Source organism: Toxorhynchites rutilus, chromosome 3 (assembly GCF_029784135.1).
Source record: "Toxorhynchites rutilus septentrionalis strain SRP chromosome 3, ASM2978413v1, whole genome shotgun sequence".
Taxonomy (NCBI): domain Eukaryota; kingdom Metazoa; phylum Arthropoda; class Insecta; order Diptera; family Culicidae; genus Toxorhynchites; species Toxorhynchites rutilus.
In genome coordinates, this window is record NC_073746.1 from 224,181,201 (window position 1) to 224,199,611 (window position 18,411).

The window sequence follows — 18,411 nt, forward strand, 5'->3', positions numbered from 1 at the left end:
ATCCGTCCCCAACGCTTTAAAATGTGTGTATGTATGGAAGCAGACATTTATTTTTCTTTTTTCATCTTTTTTGGGGATTGCACCAAAAAAAAGTCCAAACGACGTCAACGAGAATCGAACCAAGACCGGTCCGGAATGCAAGACTGTTTTACGCGATCACGCTATTCACATACCTAAAGGCGCGTCCACATTATGCCAAATGATGCCGATCGGCCTGTACCAGGCGGTATATTCGGTTCGTTATGTAATGTGGACGCCTCATCGGGTGCACGAAGCCGAAGTCCCATCGGATGCACGAAGCCGTCACGAACACACGAAGCACAATGTCGTCAACGCTAATTTACTTCGTTTTGTTTTGGTTCGATTTTCTCGAACCGGACCCTTTTGTTTCGGGTTGGGTTCGGTTTGATTCGAGTCGGTTTTCGGCACGTCGGCAAGCCCGGGCGGTACGTCCACATTTAGTCGACATTACCGGGCGGCCAAGGCCGATTGGCGTAATGTGGACGCGTCTTAATGATGCTGTTGGGGAGGAGCGTGATAATATTACATCTCATTACAAATTGAAGTTGGAAAGTGTTTTCTAATTTGCTCCTAGAAAATACTTTCCAGCATAAAGGAGATCTATATCCATCTCGGACTTGGCCGTGGCCAAGTAATGCATGCCTATTTGAAACGTGTCTCTTGTTTCGCTCGCTCGTATTAGTCTTATATCTCAAGTCGCAAGTTTGACAAGTGCCCGTTTATGAGATCATTTTCAAGTTACAAGCTGCTCAATACTTTACTCGTTTGAATTAGCATAGTTCTGTTGATCGTTCTGAATAGATTCAAACTTAGTCCTTATATTGACAAAGTTCGCACTGAAGCATCGCATGTTCCTCGGCATCGCGGATTTATTTACCAACATACAAGCCGTATTCATCAACAAACAGCTATGTTTATATTTTTCATCCCACGCCACAAACCGACCACAAACTTCGAATAGCAAATTGAGTAACAATGATCAGGCAGAAGGCAACAGCCGACAATGCGTTCCTGACTTTGTTTCGCGTCGGGCTGAAACAAATCATGAGCGGCCGCTTGGGCATACAAAGAGAAACAAGAAGCCAATCGCAATCGGGGCAATGAAACAATTCATCAGCGAAAAGTAAACATCGTCGAAACGTGGTGAGGTGATCAACTTTTCTGACTAATTATAAACAATGCTTTGAGCATATATTTACACGAGCAGATGTAGCATGGCCTTTCGTTTTCGCGGGCGTAGCACTTGTCGATTGCAAAAGTATGTTTTCTTCATTTCCATTCGATAGAAAAATAGTCTATGTCCCAACTAAAGTAGAGTGTCGATAATTGAGAAGGCGATTTGCTGTAGAAGTAGCGAGAAAATAAACACTTATCTTCTTAAAATAATAGTGGTAAAAAACAGGAAGTGGGTTATATCTATGGTATAACCGCAAGGATGACGTAGGACTATCGTTGATTTAGAGATCATTTGTTTGAAGTTGAATCTAAATCCATTTTGAATGAATGAATAAATGAATATTTGGGAGACTTCGAAGAGAGGAGACGAGAGCGTTACGTCGGAGGCACAAGGTTTTATGCATCCAATATAGGATGCGAAAAACCTTGTTCTGAAGAATAATCTTCAGAAGCTAACCTGCTAACTGTACTTGATTGACAAATCACAAACCCAAATGTATTATATGGATATTTTATGGATAGAAAACATTAAAATAAACTCTTTCACATGAATGTAATTTTAAATTCCCAGAGGAACTGGCAGATTATTTTCAGTAACGATTAGATATTTCCACATTTTCCTCGATACTGCAAGCCCACCAGTGGTTAATACTAACTCGATAACCACCTGTTAATAGTACTTGATTGAAAAATATTTGGTCACAGTGTTACATGAATAGAAAACATTCAAATAAACTCTTTCACATGAATGTATTTTTAAATTCCCAGAGGAACTGGCTGATTATTTCCCAGTAATGATTAGATCTTTCCGGAACTTTCTCGATGCTGAATGGCATCCAAACGGAAAGAATTCTGCGCGTGTATGTGTCGATCTTTCGCCGTCCACCTCCTCCAGCACGTTAGGCAACGATGTTGTCTTGTCGATGTCCTCACAAAAAATGAATGTGTCTCACCACCAGAATATCGCTTAAGTATGCTTTTTGTGTGTGATTGAATCGAGAGATGGTGTGGTTTACGAAGGCAAACTAGAGGGGAATGAACTCTCTGAGCTCGGAACTTTCGGCGACTGAGCAATAATCGATTGCGGGCGCATACAATATTGGATACGGAAATATCCTACTGATGGGAAGAATAATCTTCAGAAGCTATCCTGTTAATTGCGATTGATTGAAAAACCACAAAACCAAATGTTTTTGGTCACAGTGTTACATGGATAGAAAACATTCAAATAAACTCTTTCACATGAATGTATTTTTAAATTCCCAGAGGAACTGGCAGATTATTTTCAGTAACGATTAGATATTTCCACATTTTTCTCGATACTGGAAGCCCACCTGTGGTTAATGCTAATTCGATAACCATCTGTTAATAGCACTTGCTTGAAACATATTTGGTCACAGTGTTACATGGATAGAAAACATTCAAATAAACTTTTCACAAGAATGTATTTTTCAATTCCCAGAGGAACTGGCAGATTATTTTCAGTAACGATTAGATATTTCCACATTTTTCTCGATACTGGAAGCCCACCAGTGGTTAATACTAACTCGATAACCACCTGTTAATAGTACTTGATTGAAAAATATTTGGTCACAGTGTTACATGAATAGAAAACATTCAAATAAACTCTTTCACATGAATGTATTTTTAAATTCCCAGAGGAACTGGCTGATTATTTCCCAGCAATGATTAGATCTTTCCGGAACTTTCTCGATGCTGAATGGCATCCAAACGGAAAGAATTCTGCGCGTGTATGTGTCGATCCTTCGCCGTCCACCTCCTCCAGCACGTTAGGCAACGATGTTGTCTTGTCGATGTCCTCACGAAAAATGAATGTATCTCACCACCAGAATATCGCTTAAGTATGCTTTTTGTGTGTGATTGAATCGAGAGAAGGTGTGGTTTACGATGGCAATTTGGAAGGCAAACTAGAGGGGAATGAACTCTCTGAGCTCGGAATTTTCGGCGACAGAGCAAGAATCGATTGCGGGCGCATACAATATTGGATACGGAAATATCCTACTGATGGGGAAAAATAATCTTCAGAAGCTATCCTGTTAATTGCGATTGATTGAAAAATCACAAAACCAAATGTATTTGGTCACAGTGTTACATGGATAGAAAACATTAAAATAAACTCTTTCACATGAATGTAATTTTAAATTCCCAGATGAACTGGCAGATTATTTTCAGTAACGATTAGATATTTCCACATTTTCCTCGATACTCGAAGCCCACCAGTGGTTTATGCTAACTCGATAACCATCTGTTAATAGTACTTGATTGAAACATATTTGATCACAGTGTTACATGGATAGAAAACATTCAAATAAACTCTTTCACATGAATGTATTTTTAAATTCCCAGAGGAACTGGCAGATTATTTTCCGGATCTTTCTCGATGCTGAATGGCATCCAAACGGAAAGAATTCCGCGAATTCGAGCTTCACCACAACAGCGACAAGTATAGAACGCGTAGACATTTTATCTTTCGAATGAAATGTTTATCATACCAATTCGTTCAGTTGTTTAGGAGCTATTAACGCTCAAAATCTCGGTCTCCGGCGTAACGCTTTCGTTTTCGAAACTTTGATTTTACACCCCGGTATAGAAATAAAAGACGTAGTCCTACGTCAATAGTGCACTGACGGGGTCATATGAATAACTATGAAATTTCAGCAATTTACACTCGAAGCACTGCCCCTCTGCAATTTTTTTTTCTTTCGTTATTAAATTTTGACGTAGGACTACGGCTTCGGTTTCTATATAGGGGGATCACTCTACGAAAAATGTAACGAAAAATTAAGAGCAGAATCGTTTTTACGATATATATGTTATAATATATACCATTAGAAGGCATATTTATCCAGTATTTTTTTCGCCTGAGACATCAACAGTGGAAATAGTAAAACAAGTGAGCAATTTAACGAATAAATGAGGTATGTTTTGCAAGCGAATGCAAAGATAAATCCTGTATTATCTTTCTTTCATTCAACTTGGCTCCCGTGAATGTTGTATGCAATACAAGATTGTGTGCAATAGTTCGAGCTATCAAACAAATTGGACATCCAGTCAATGTGTAGGAATAAGGGTTATGTAGATGATGGAGTGAGTTAGTAAAATGGCCGCAATTCCATAGAAATTCATTGGGCCTTGTTCCCGAATACACTTCACGGTGGAAACGAAATGAAGTGTATCCGCGGCGCAACGGTACGGTGTCGAGATATGGATACGGAATTAGTTTTCCACTGAAACTTAGTATTATAATTTAAGACTATCTTCAGATACAATTAATGTAAAATATTGTTTTACCACGTGAAGAAAACAAAGTTTTCCATTCACATTGAACACTAACTTGATACGCAGTAGCTAACTTTCATTCATAATTTCTATTTTAAAGGTGTTCATTCTGCCTAAAAATCAATTATTATCTTTGACGCTTCACTAACTTGTAAAACTTAGTTCAATGGCGTGCCGATCATTTCGTTTTCTCCGGGAATGTGTACGGAAATAAAGTATGCAACGAACATCAGTCTGCAAACGAACATAATTTCACCGAAAAAGCTACTATTCCCGATGAATTACAATACCATGTCCAATAAAAATAAAGCAGTTTTATGATTTCATGTGTATTTGCTTAAAAATATCACGAAATCGTAAACATTTTCAGCATTTCTTGTTTCTTCTTCATATTCAATGTAATAATGACGATTCTTTTTTTTTTGTTTACCGAACCTTATATACTTCGTCTACCATTCCACCCTATTATGTGTCACACTGATTTTAGTTAGTTCTTTTCAGTTAGACAGTTGAACAGTTGAGCTTCTGTCAGGAAAGCCAATTTTGTTTTTTTTTTCGTTGCATATGAGATTTCTGAACAGTGAAAAGAATTACATAAAAAACAATTGTTCCGAACAATCACAGCTCTACGTCAAACTTACGTCCGTGCTCCTAGGCTCAGACCCTTCTACTTGAAAACAAAAATGAACCGTGATTAAATCTTATTTTTATGGCTCGCAACTACAATCAAGCCAAAGTCTTGTCAACTACAGTGATGACGAAAATAATGAATACGCGCTTCACGCAAGTACTTATAAAGTACTCAAAATGAGGACAAAATAAAAGCTTCAAATAGGAGACTGTTAGCAAGGAAACTGATAAGCATCATTCATTCGATTAAAATGCATTAAGAGCATTTTACTTTACTTTACGACTTTACCGATTCATGATATTGGATTTTGCATTATATTGGATTTGGCAACCAGTGTGTACTTCAGCGTCAGAACGTAGTTCAGTTCATTTGATCGAATTGTCAACATCCAATATTCTTATCACATAGAAAATGCTAATTTTGTACCATAAAAGCGTCATTTGCGAGAAGATTTTTGACGTAGGACTACGTCTTTCATTTCTATACCGGGGTGTAAAATCAAAGTTTCGAAAACGAAAGCGTTACGCCGGAGACCGAGATTTTGAGCGTTAATAGCTCCTAAACAACTGAACGAAATGGTATGATAAACAATTCATTCGAAAGATAAAATGTCTACGCGTTATATACTTGTTACTTTTTGATCCAAAAACTTGTTTCAATAGCCTTAAAATTGCTTTCAAAACAGGCTATTGAAATCACCAATCGGTATATATGCGAGCGCCGCTCGGAAATCCACTCAGTTATAATTGAACAGCGATTGGAGCATGTTGTCGCTGTTGTGGTGAAGCTCTTCGTTTATCATGAAAGCGCGGATGAACGGTGCCACCAAGAGCCTGTTTGTGCACCTTAGGCCAGAAGGGAATCCATCAAGAGGAGAGTGATGCCACAAACGGTTCCCCGGGAAGAGTTCGGAGCAGCCGCCACACACACACATACACGCGCGGAACTCTTCGTTTGGATGCCATTCAGCATCGAGAAAATTCCGGAAAGATTCAATCGTTGCTGAAAAATAATCTGCCAGTTCCTCTGGGAACTGAATAATACATTCATGCGAAAGAGTTCATTTTAATGTTTTCTATCCATGTAACACTGCGACCAAATATTTTTCAATTAAGTGCTATTAACATGTGGTTATCGAGTTAGCATTAACCATTGGTGGGCTTAGAGTATTGAGGAAAATCTGGAAAGAACTAATCGTTGCTGAAAAATAATCTGCCAGTTCCCCTGGGAATTGAAAAATATATTCATGTGAAAGAGTTTATTTTAATGTTTTCTATCCATGTAACACTGCGACCAAATATTTTTCAATCAAGTGCTATAAACAGGTGGTTATCGAGTTAGCATTAACCACTGATGGGCTTCGAGTATCGAGGAAAATCTGGAACAAACTAATCGTTGCTGAAAAATACCCTGCCAATTCCCCAGGGAATTGAGAAATAAATGGATGCGAAAGAGTTTATTCTAATGTTTTCTATCCATATAACACTGCAACCAAATACATTTTGTTTTGTGATTTTTCAATCGATCGCAATTAACATGGAAGCTTCTGAAAATTATTCTTCCCCATCAGTGGAAAATTTTCGTATCCAATATTGTATGCGCGCGCAACGGAAAATGTTTCGCATCGCGAAAATTATATAATTTTCAATCGATTATTGCTCAGTCGCCGAATGTTTCAAACTCAGAGAGTTCATTCGCCTCTTGTTTGCCTTCCAAATTGCTATCGTAAACCACACCTTCTCTCGATTCAATCACGCACAAAAAGCATACTTAAGCGACATTCTGGTGGTGAAACGCATTCATTTTTCGTGAGGACATCGACAAGGTAACATAATTGTATCATAATTGAACGAGCTGGACGGCGAGGGATCGAGGGATCGAGGGATCGAGATATTCATTACCTAGCCTGACCTAACCTGAAAGACATGTTGTTTGTTTGGAACTGTGAGGGAGGGCAGAAAAGCCGAGCCATCGGGAGGAGAAGAGATAGTGACCAAGAGAGTATCAGCATCGAAAAACGGTTCTCCGGGAAGACATCGAAGCAGCCGCCACACACACACACATACACGCGCGGATTTTTTTTTCGTTTTGATGCCATTCAGCATCGAAAAAATTCCGGAAAGATCTAATCGCTGCTGAAAAATAATCTGCCAGTTCCTCGGGAATTGAAAAATACATAAATGTGAAAGAGTTTATTTTAATGTTTTCTATCCATGTAAAACTGCGACCAAATATTTTTTCAATTAAGCGCTATTAACAGGTGGTAATCTAGTTAGCATTAACCACTGGTGGGCTTCGAGTATCGGAGAGAATCTGGGAAGATGTTATTGTTGCTGAAAAATAATCTGTCAGTTCCCCTGGGAATTGAAAAATACATTCATGCTAAAGAGTTTATTTTAATGTTTTCTAACATATAACGCTGCGACCAAATACATTTGGTTTTGTGATTTTTCAATCAAGTGCAATTAGCAGGAAAGCTTCTGAAGATTTTTCTTCCCTATCAGTAGGATATGTTCGTTTCCAATATTGGATGCGCGCGCAACGGAAAATGTTCCGCATCGCGAAAAACATAATTCTCAATCGATTATTGCTCAGTCGCTGAAAGTTTCAAACTCAGAGAGTTCATTCGCCTCTAGTTTGCCTTCCAAATTGCCATCGTAAATCACACCTTCTTTCTATTCAATCACGGACAAAAAGTATACTTAAGCGATATTCTGGTGGTGAAACGCAATCTGTTAGAGGCGAATGAACTGAAAAGTTTAAAGCCTCTTTAATTCAACATCATCATCATGAAACGCAATCATTTTTCGTGAGGACATCGACAAGACAACATCGTTATTGAACGAGCTGAACGTGCTGGATGAGCTGGACGGCGAGGGATCAAGAGATTCATTACCTGACATGAAACGCATTCAGTTAGTTTGGAACTGTGAGGGAGCGCATAAAAACCGATCCATCAGAAGAAGAGAAGACGACCGAGAGAGTATCAGCACCGAAAAACGATTCTGTTTGAGACATCAAAGCAGCCGACACACACACACATATATACGTGCGGAACTTCTTTCGTTTAAATGCCATCCAGCATCGAGAAGATTCCGGAAGAATATTATCGTTGCTGAAAAATATTCTGCCAGTTCCCCTGCGAATTGATAAATTCATGCGAAAGAGTTTATTTTAATGTTTTCTAATGATGAGAAAAGAATTAAAATGATTTATTTTAATGTTTTCTAGTGATGGACTTCAAGAAGAACCCGGAAAGATATCGCTGCTGCAAAATAATCTGCCAGTTCCCCTTGGCATTGAAAATAACATGCAAGCGAAAGAGTTTATTTTAATGTTTTCTAACCATATAACACTGCGACCAAATACATTTCGTTCTGTGATTTTTCAATCAGGGGCAATTAGCAGGAAAGATCTGAAGATTATTCTTCCTCATCAGTAGGATATTTTCGTATCCAATATTGGATGCATAAAACCTTGTACCTCTAACGTAACGCTCTCGTTTTCGAAGTCCCCCGAATATTCATTTATTCTTCATTCAGAATGGATTCAGATTGAACTTCAAACAAATGATCACTGAATCAACGATAGTCCTACGTCACCATTGCGGTTATACCATAGATATAACCCACTTCCTGTTTTTGCATTATTTTTTTTTCTATAAAAAGAACAAATAAAAGTCATCGTTTTCTAGTCGATGCTTGCAAAACATATGCTCCTTCAGTAAGCATGTGATGAAAGTGGTTTCAACGATTCAGAAGCATTGATTTTGATTTGAATAACAAAGAACATCAATATGTACTGAAAAAAAAAAACTATCGCTGATAATGCTGATCACAATTTGAATACAACTCTGAAGGAAAAACGACCAGAATGGGAGAATAAAACAAAATAAGATAATTTTACAGCATGACAACGCTAGACCACATGTTTATGGCTCTGTCACGAATTATTTATAAAGAGTGCACAGGGAGGTTTAACGTCATATACCCTAGCCTTTGTTCCCTCAGATCTTATTCGATCCGGCCCATAGCGTCCTCTCTGGGAAGCCGTTCCGATCTGAGAAGGTATCAAAATTTGGCTTGATAACTCGCTTCAATATAGCCAGACTTCTACCAGCGGGGAAAGCTGCCTGAAAGAAGGGCCAAGGCTATGGCTTCGGATGAAGCATACTTTAAATAAAGTTGCAGTACGTTATGTTTCAAATGATAGCCCTTTAACAAAAAAACCCGCAAAATCGTATGAAATCGTATGACTTTATGTATTTTTCTTAAGTTCTTATAACAAAAGCAATGAAATTTGGAGTAAGAAAAATTACCATGTGGGGCTGCTTTTCTTATATGATTAGTGTTGGATCTATTCATTTAAGAACGGAGACAATGAATGCTTACGACTATGTTAATATTCTACGTATAACGCCACGTAGAATATTAACATAGCCGTTCATGATGCCGAAAAGCACGTGTCGCTTTGATGTATTCTCATGCAGGACATGATCCTATGAATACTCGATTTTTGGAAACACGAAAATGATTTCAAAACGAAAATATAAAACTATTGTATGGGGAACCGCTGCCTCCAAAAAATTGTCTGACGAATAAAATGGTCTTATGACAAATCGTACAGAAAGTGAACTTAATACTATGTCTTTCTGTTTCAGCTTATGAAAAAGTGGTAACAAGTGCTCCACAAAGAATGATAGAAAATGAGTATTATGACGTGATTTATGATTAGGTGCGCAACCGAGTTCTGACTGTATCTTTATAAAGATTCAAACTTATTGTCGGTCATAGACGAATCATTCTAAATATTGACCATCGCTATCTACAACTTGTTCCCATCTTTCTGGCAGAGCTCGAATACCGTTTCGGTAAATGTATTCGTCTGTTAAGACTATCCACGTTAATCAAGTCAATTTTCAATGTTTTCGTATAGCGGACCTTACACGGTCAACTTTATTGACAATATGATGACATTTGTGAGCATAATGACAGCTGAACATGGCCGACGACGCAGAAATCCGAATTTTCTGATTTTCGAGCATCAATATCGTGACATTTCATATGGATGCATGATGTTGACGTTTTACCTCACGGACTTCCAGACTGAGTTGCCAGATATGCAAGCGCAAATTTAATTTTTGTTAGTCTTTTTTGCGATTGCAATTAAAATTTATAAACTACTGAAATTGTAGGAATCATAAATGGAAGCTTTTGGTTTGGAAAACCTATACTTTGAATAGCAAAATACGGTACTTTTCACGATACAAATCAAAACATCAAAGTAAACTGACAATGTGATGGTGAGAGAGAGGATGAAACTTAACAACGTTTTAGGAATTTTTTAACGTTGAACTCGGTCATTCTTTGCGCTAGTGAGCGTGTTGTGTATTTCTTCACACTCCGCTATAAAATTTGGAGAATGAGAAGAGATGGGAAAATCACAGATGAAAAAACATCATGTGTTAATTCAAGCTACAGTAGAATCCCGATTATACGCGGAATAGTCGGGCAAACTCACCGCGATTAACGAAAATCGCGGATGACCCATTAAAGGACAAAAAAATGCAAACACGAAAAGAGATGTTTCAACATAAAAACTATGTTCTATAAATACGGAAATCAATCAACTATCCATCTATAAGGTCGTGTACACCAGTGGCTAAATAATGTAAAAGCCATGACCACAACAAAAGAGCATGGGCCTACCACTCAATAACAAATTCCAGAAAGGCCTATTGATTTACTATGGAACTCGCAGTCACGAATAATCCGCAGGGCTCGCCGCTCGCGGGTAATCGGGGTTCTACTGTCATAGTCTCATTTATGGAATAAAAACATTTGCTTTCAGATAAAATAACTTGCATATATTTTCGCAAACTAAAAGAATCTGGCATCTCTGAAACTGAAAGGAACAGTCTGTATTTGTGAAACGAGTATTATGATGTATTTTTGAGAAGAAAAACCGAATTTTAAGGTGTAAATTATGAATGAAAATTAACTTTTACGAATCAAATTAGTATTCTATGTGAATGCAAATCACTTTTTTTCTGCGAGTGGTGAGAGAATCCCATACAAAAATTATGTCTGAAATTGACGTTATATTATAATAATACATTTTAGTAGGAATATCTGAAAATTCAGGGGAAATAGGTTATGTTAAGGTTAGGACTATGCGCTTCAACTAATTAAATAATACCAAGTAGATATTTTCATTCAAATTTTACCAATTGAAAATTGCCTTTTAGCCTTCTAATCTGATAGAGAATAGTTTGGATCCCAAACTCAAATGTCGCCACTAGCCATCGCGGATATTTTCGTTGTCTCGGGTTGAGGGCGATATTGACCGTGTAAGGTGGAAAAATATTGATTGAGGTTAGATCAGATGTTGAAAGCCTAGCTGTCACGATATTGAAGACACTTATTGTCAATCCGGTTGATCGTGTAAGGTGCCCATATGAGTAGAACTACCACCAGCCGGACCAAGGCGCCTCTATATATACCAGGTGAAACAATCATATGAAATGCACTTTCAGCCATATTGGAAATGCTGTCGGTATTGTTTACAAACAGCATCAGAACGCTGCCGGCGGCTCTCTACCAGAGCTGCAATCCATCACCATCAATGTCACAAAAAAGCTGACCATAGTCACTCAATTCCTCTCACGGCACGTGAGATCCAAATATTCAGTAGTGATACTCACTATTTTGTTTCTGACACCTAACCAAATGACGGTTGGTTCCAATGCCTCTCACTGCCGATCGCTCTGTTTACAACTTTACGTTACGAGAGCGGTGGTTGTGGCGTATGATGGTAGTAGAAATGTGAGTGATCAGACAGTTCCAATCATTTTTGACAATCGCGACGGTTGTTTAGATTCGTTTGTTGAAGTAGAAGTTGTTGTTGTTGTTAGAGATGTCTAAATTTTTCGTTTATTCGATTATCGATTAATCGTGGGGCCAATATTCAATTCATTCGAACAATTGTCTTTCAGTATTCGATTAATCGAGCGAATATTTATTTCTTGTAGTTAAAATGAACAGACATATATAATAAAAAATATTATGGTGTCATGATTTTAAAAGTTACATTAAATATAATTTTCAAATGAAGATGGTGCAGCATAATGGTTTTTGAATGAAATGGTATTTAAGTATATTTATAAATTTACCATTTCATAATTATTTTGCGGATCATGAAAACGATCCGATTGAAAACCGACAATGCGTGTTTTTTTTTTATTTTGAGTTAATCATTACCAGAACTATTGAAGTTTAGTTAATAAACGTGTGATGAACACAAAAATTTTATTTTTTCATAAAACGAAAGAAAATTGCGATCTCGAAGAATCGCTTAAAAATCATCCACTTGCATTGAGGCTTTATTGAGAAACTTCTTATACCGTGCCATTAACTGCGCCACGAACAATTCCAGATGGAATATATGTTTGCTTCCTTGCTGCATCCGGTGTTCATAGTACCCGGCAAAATTCAACGTTTGCGTCTTCAGACTCGTCGCAATTTTTAACCAGATTCGGTACCAATCCACAGATTATAACATAGAACGCCTTGGGATAGCAGTTCGTATAGCTGTTTCGTCACCACTTCCAGCTTCTGTGGACTTTGTTCGAGGACAATCTGATTGGCGGTTTCTCGAAGGAATATTTGCCTGTCGATTTACGGCACCTTATAGTTGACCGTGAACAGTTACAGTTGTACCTTGCAAGCTTCCAGCATGAGGATAGCGTAATTCTTTTCGTTAGCTCCGAAGGAATGTGCTGAAATGCAAATAGTGTTGTTACATTCAAGAAACAAACAAATGACAATCTTACATACAAAATTTTAAGAATATCCTCCTAAGATTGAGCCGACACTCTTACTCAAGCAACGACTCCTAACCGCGGGAATAACCCGCGAAGTAGAATTGGCGCACAAAATCAATCTGCACGTAGACAAATACTTTTCAATGGTTCTTCTCAGCGCATCCTGGGTATCTTTGATCAGCTAATCCACTTCGGACAAGACGAGTCTCATATTCCCTCTACCCACTGGGATCAATTTGCTTGATCAAATTCGACACGAACACCCTGTTATATATCACGGCAACCGATGAATTCAACTCGATGTGGTAATTACTGCTGATGCTCCTGATTTCCACCTTCCGGTTCGAGGGCGTTGTGAAATTCATTATCTCATTGCGTAGCCGTTCCGCGCCCGGTTGGTAAAGTTTCCGCAGCAGACACATGATGCGAGTTTTGTTACTGGCCTGGAAGGACCGTAGAACATGCGGGAAGTCTCCCTGGGAGCAAAGATTGATCAGATGCGTAACTTGCGTTTTGTGGTAGTCCAGTTTGGATAGCTGGCGCGGTTGGTAGCGGTCAACCCAGAGAGCCATTGTACACAAAAATATTTGATGTATAATGTATACAAAAATACTTGGTGACTTGTTGTTTTCGTGTTGGCCTTTGTCAAAGTAAATGTCATCACCTCCAGAGTAAATAAAGAGTAGATATGCCATATCCCTGCAGCTTGCAACTGAAAATATAAGTCTGCAACAGGATAGGCAGGACATCAAACATCAGTAAAATTGCGAATATGTCTACAAATTTAGCATCGTTGCAACGATGAGAATCAAATTTGGTAAAAAAAAATCGAAGTCGAACGGGTTTCAAAATGCATCATTTTACTAATTTCAAACCCAATCGGGATCGGCAATAGAGGGGATAATCAAGGCGTGTTATTCCACAAACTAAGTACTAATACGAATGACACGTGTAATACTACGTAGAGTCGGCGAAGTGCCACTAAAAACATTAAGGCCATCTGAAAAGATGAAAAGAAAATACATGCCTGAAAATACAATATTCTTCAAATTGTATTTAAAATGAAACTGTATATTCACATCTGGCATCCCTGACCGTAAAGAACGAACACGAAGAGGCGAATGTTGTGAATATCGCCAAACACCAAACCATCAGCTAGACTTTTGAGTGTCGCACTATTCTGACATTTCAGCAACAGGACACTCACCAAAGAGCTCGGATTTCTACTGTCAAGTAGAAGCTCACCATGTGTTAGTGTTGTGATAATACTCTTCTCACACTATTGAACTGGCTTTGAGATGGTCACCAAAGATAATCGTCGTACAAAATTTGTTGATTATCTTTGTGTGAGTACCATCACTTGATTCTCACGACAAATCGCAGCTCTGCTCTCTACAAACTGCTACGACGCTTATTCGAACGATGCCTACTATGTTCGGGTTTCGCGAATTTATGTGAAAAAGAAAGAATGATTTTGTAGAATTTCATTCTCATTTCCACTACTCTCACATGTGAAAATGTAAAAATGGCGTGTCCTAGCAATAACAAAACAAACAACCCCCGCTGCACAAACCGTAGTCCCCTTCTTATTGAAGTGATGATGTTGATCACCTGTTATACATTGATATAAGCGCCTTGAGCCGGACCATATGTCATCGAACGGAACAAATTAATACTTGTTCAGACCAAGGCGCCTAGAAGTATATCCTAAGGTGGGCCAACTTGCTAAAACCACTCTTCAACCATCTTGGAAGTCTACTGTGTTTTGTTTGTAAACAAAACACAATACGCTATTGCCGAAGCTCACTGGTGATCAGTCTGTCTCTTTCACGCTACAAGCAAATAATTCCCCTTCTACTTTCTTCCGTGCTGTTTTCATATACCGCTCCCCTAACCAACTTAGTGACGAAACGGCCTCACCTAGTACCATAAACCCGTCTTGGTTCGGACGACACAATGTACAATGAACTGATAAGCTAATATCACAATAACGATGGACTTCACTATTGAATGTTTCCAAGTAGTTTTCATTGGGTATGGCACATGAGACCGACAAGTTGCCATGTTGTAGAATTACTTCACACCTCGGATTGAGTCGCGCTTCTGCTCGTTATGTGGCAATTTTTCGCGCAGATTTCGGTTCAATCGCATCAATTGAATGCGATACCGTTCTCATGTGATTATTTCGATCGGTTTCAACAGCCCCAAATACACAGCACCGTTGGAGCATAAGCAACCATACCGTGTATGCAATCATACGTCTTACGACGTTTTGCAAACAATCTGCTTGATGAACGAAACTTATCAAATTATGGGCGATATAGTTGCTTTTTAACCGACACGTCGTGTTGCTGGCGATATATGTTGCTCTACAAAGACGATAGCGATATCATATTGCGTCGATTTACAGAATCAACAAAAATTAAATGGAAAACCCATAGGCGATAATATTGCTTATTGCATGTTGCTAGTTGCCGATTGCTCCGGTGTGCGAGCCGCCTAACTGGACAGTCCCCATGAAGTTCTTATATCTGGGTTGCTGGGTGAGTCCATTTTTTATCGAAAACCACAATGCGTTGGAGAAACCCCTCCCTTTTTGTAGCTGGGTCAGTTGTTGGAAGCTGAAAAAACGACCGATCTAAGGTAGCTGTTGCGGGTTACTCTAGGGTAATTTTATTAAAGTGAACCGAACGAATCGATTGACTCCTAGATCCCTCACACAGTCGAGCTTAGTTAGCGGAACATCGTCAATAAAATAGATGTAGCAAACAGGATCTTTTCTCTCTGTAAATGTAGTCGTGAAACATTTGCTTGGATTCACGTGGAGAACTAACTTCAAATTGACTAACTTCAAATAACGGCCTTCCAATACGAAAATCAGAGGGCCAAAATGAATTCCCTGAATTCCCTGTAGCAGAGAATTCTGCGAAAATGCTCCCTCGCGTTTAAATTAGCGAGAGCTTTTCCGCAGAATTCTCTTTTCATCGTTTTTCTTAAAAACTGGGAAAAATATAGACATTTTTTTCAGAATGAAACAATAATCCTACTGCTCCTTTTTTCACGATCAATGTTAGGATTCCATCCAGTCTGACGAAATGGTATGGAATGTATTTATTTAGCTTATTAGCATTTCAGCTGTAACAGAGCCGGATTTAATCGTGTACATGTTACATGTTTATCGTATCCTTAATTGTAAATTACTCGGTTAATGCTAAGGCGTAAGAGTATTCCTTCTGTTCCACTGTTCAGTAGGACCGAACAGCGGAGACAGTTGATGTGATCATTGTGTGTTAATCATAGCACAACAGGCCGATGTTTGTTTGCAGTGCAAAGTAGTTTCAAGCGGAGCTTGTATGGATGAAGAGAGGCCAGGACTCCAACCGTGAATCGATGATCTTCATCAATGATGATTGTTGCGCGGGCGTAGTTATTCTATAACAACACACAGATAGTAGATTGAGGGCCTTGAGTTTCGATCGCTTAGTAAGAGAACGCGCAACAAATGTAGGTCGGAAGACGGTAGGTTAGGCTCGCACCTAATGTTTCATTCCCGGTAGTGGATTTATTTCTCCGACACCTACCAGATACTAGTGTTTGCAGAAATATTAAGAAATTACCGACAAAAAAATCTCGTTTATATCTCTATCTCCCATTTGAACAACGTGTTCACAGATCACAAAAAAAGGTAATATCACAGCATCCAGCAAGTAAAACAAGCACGTGTAAAATAACTTGTACAATGTATTTTATATTTCCGCCATCACTGTATTATGTATAAGAAAAAATGTAGTAACTGACACCTTCATTGAATAATATATCTACAGTATTGAATAAAACATTCACAACTGATATAAGACTACAATAACTAAGCGTCATTAGACTTCCGAGTTCTTATATTAGACCAAAGTCATGCAAAACATTCAAGTCTAGATTTCTAATACAGAATTGCTTGAGTGAAAAAAAAATTTCACAAGTATTGTGTTCTGTGTTCTTTCAATGCAAAGTATAATAGTTTTAAAGCATATAATGGAGAGAATTCTCCGAATCAAACCCAAATGTTTACACGAAAACCGGAAGAGGTAAAGCGACAACCATTTTCGAGTACACCCATACCTCGCTTTACGGCCTAGATACGTTCCACGAAACTTGGCCGCAAAGCGACAAACCGTATAAAGAATCAGTTGTATATCGACGTCGAAAATAGTTTTTGTGTCGTTATAGCGAGACATTTTAGACCGTAAATCGAAAACATGCCTTAATTGAATAGGGCCGTTATAGCGAAATGCCGTATAAAGAGCGGCCGTATAGCGAGGTATGAGTGTATGTAAAACTGTCTAAGTATGTAATAAGGCTCAGACTTTAATGGTAGGAGATAAACAAAATGCTTAGAAATTTGGGTTCGCTCAACCGGAAGGTTAGTTGAATTTTTTTTTCTGTATTCTATAGTAATTAAACTTTAAAAAAGATGTTTAACCAGTTAACGGCATGCTGTTCTAGAAAACGAACAGCAAATTTGATGACTTTTCGGGGCATTGGAAAGCAACCATATGATAATGTTTTTGCACCAAATGATAGCTTAATTTATTAGCTTCCATTTATCACAAATTTATTTTTTCTTGTATAACTTATTTGGGCAGAAAATTCAGTTTAACTATGCTCGGAATGTGCTTCAATAACAAAACCTAATAAAATACAAAAATATGTTACTTTTTCTACAGTACTAATTTGATGAAAGAAAGCACATTGTGATGTAGGACAAAACCCATTCGATCCCTACAGGAAAAAAAAATCAGGTTTTGGTCAATGTTCAATTTTTCGAACAATGCCCAACCGGGAATAACGGTTATAGATGCCTTATGCCTTATAGATGCATGAGAGTAATCTATGAAAAAGATTCATACAAAGCATTAAAATTTGGTTAATATAAGACGAACTTGCATTTGTTTTGCCTATGCGAAAATGAGTTTATAAACTTTCACGATTGTTGTGATGCAATGTTTGGCACAAACGAGCCAACAACCCAGATTCGATTGTATTACGAAGAAACTGGTTTACGTGCATCATATAGTGCATAGTCCTCTTACTACATTTGTGTCCCTGTCCCCCGTAGCCTTATGGAAAGGATATTATGTTGAAAAACACATCTCACTTTCGAAGAAACGCGAATAACTGTTTTGGGGCCATCACGTTGTGTTTGTAAACAATTCCATTTTCATCCGTTCCTTATGGGAACACAAGTGTGTAGAAGTAGGTATCAACTGTGGTACATAACTGGCTGATTGTTTCTACACTCGAACATTTGTATAATTCTATATCGCATTGCCAGTGCGGCGAGATCAGATAATTGTAATCTATCGTTAACTATTAGTATGATTAGTGATAATGCATCACTACACCAACATGTAGTCTTTCAATCATCTTGGATAATTTAGACGAACAAAAAATAGAGGCGAATGAACTG

General features: G+C 38.2%; 2 protein-coding genes across 4 annotated transcripts in view; one reads left to right on the top strand and one right to left on the bottom strand.

The window, feature by feature from the left end:
• The window catches only part of LOC129775723 (fibroblast growth factor receptor 3-like), an 81,837-nt gene that overhangs the window by 60,271 nt on the left and 3,155 nt on the right, over nucleotides 1–18,411 (bottom strand). The gene's annotated exons all lie outside the window — the stretch shown is intronic.
• LOC129775722 (acetylcholinesterase) overlaps nucleotides 1–18,411 on the top strand; it is a 208,857-nt gene that overhangs the window by 58,103 nt on the left and 132,343 nt on the right. The gene's annotated exons all lie outside the window — the stretch shown is intronic.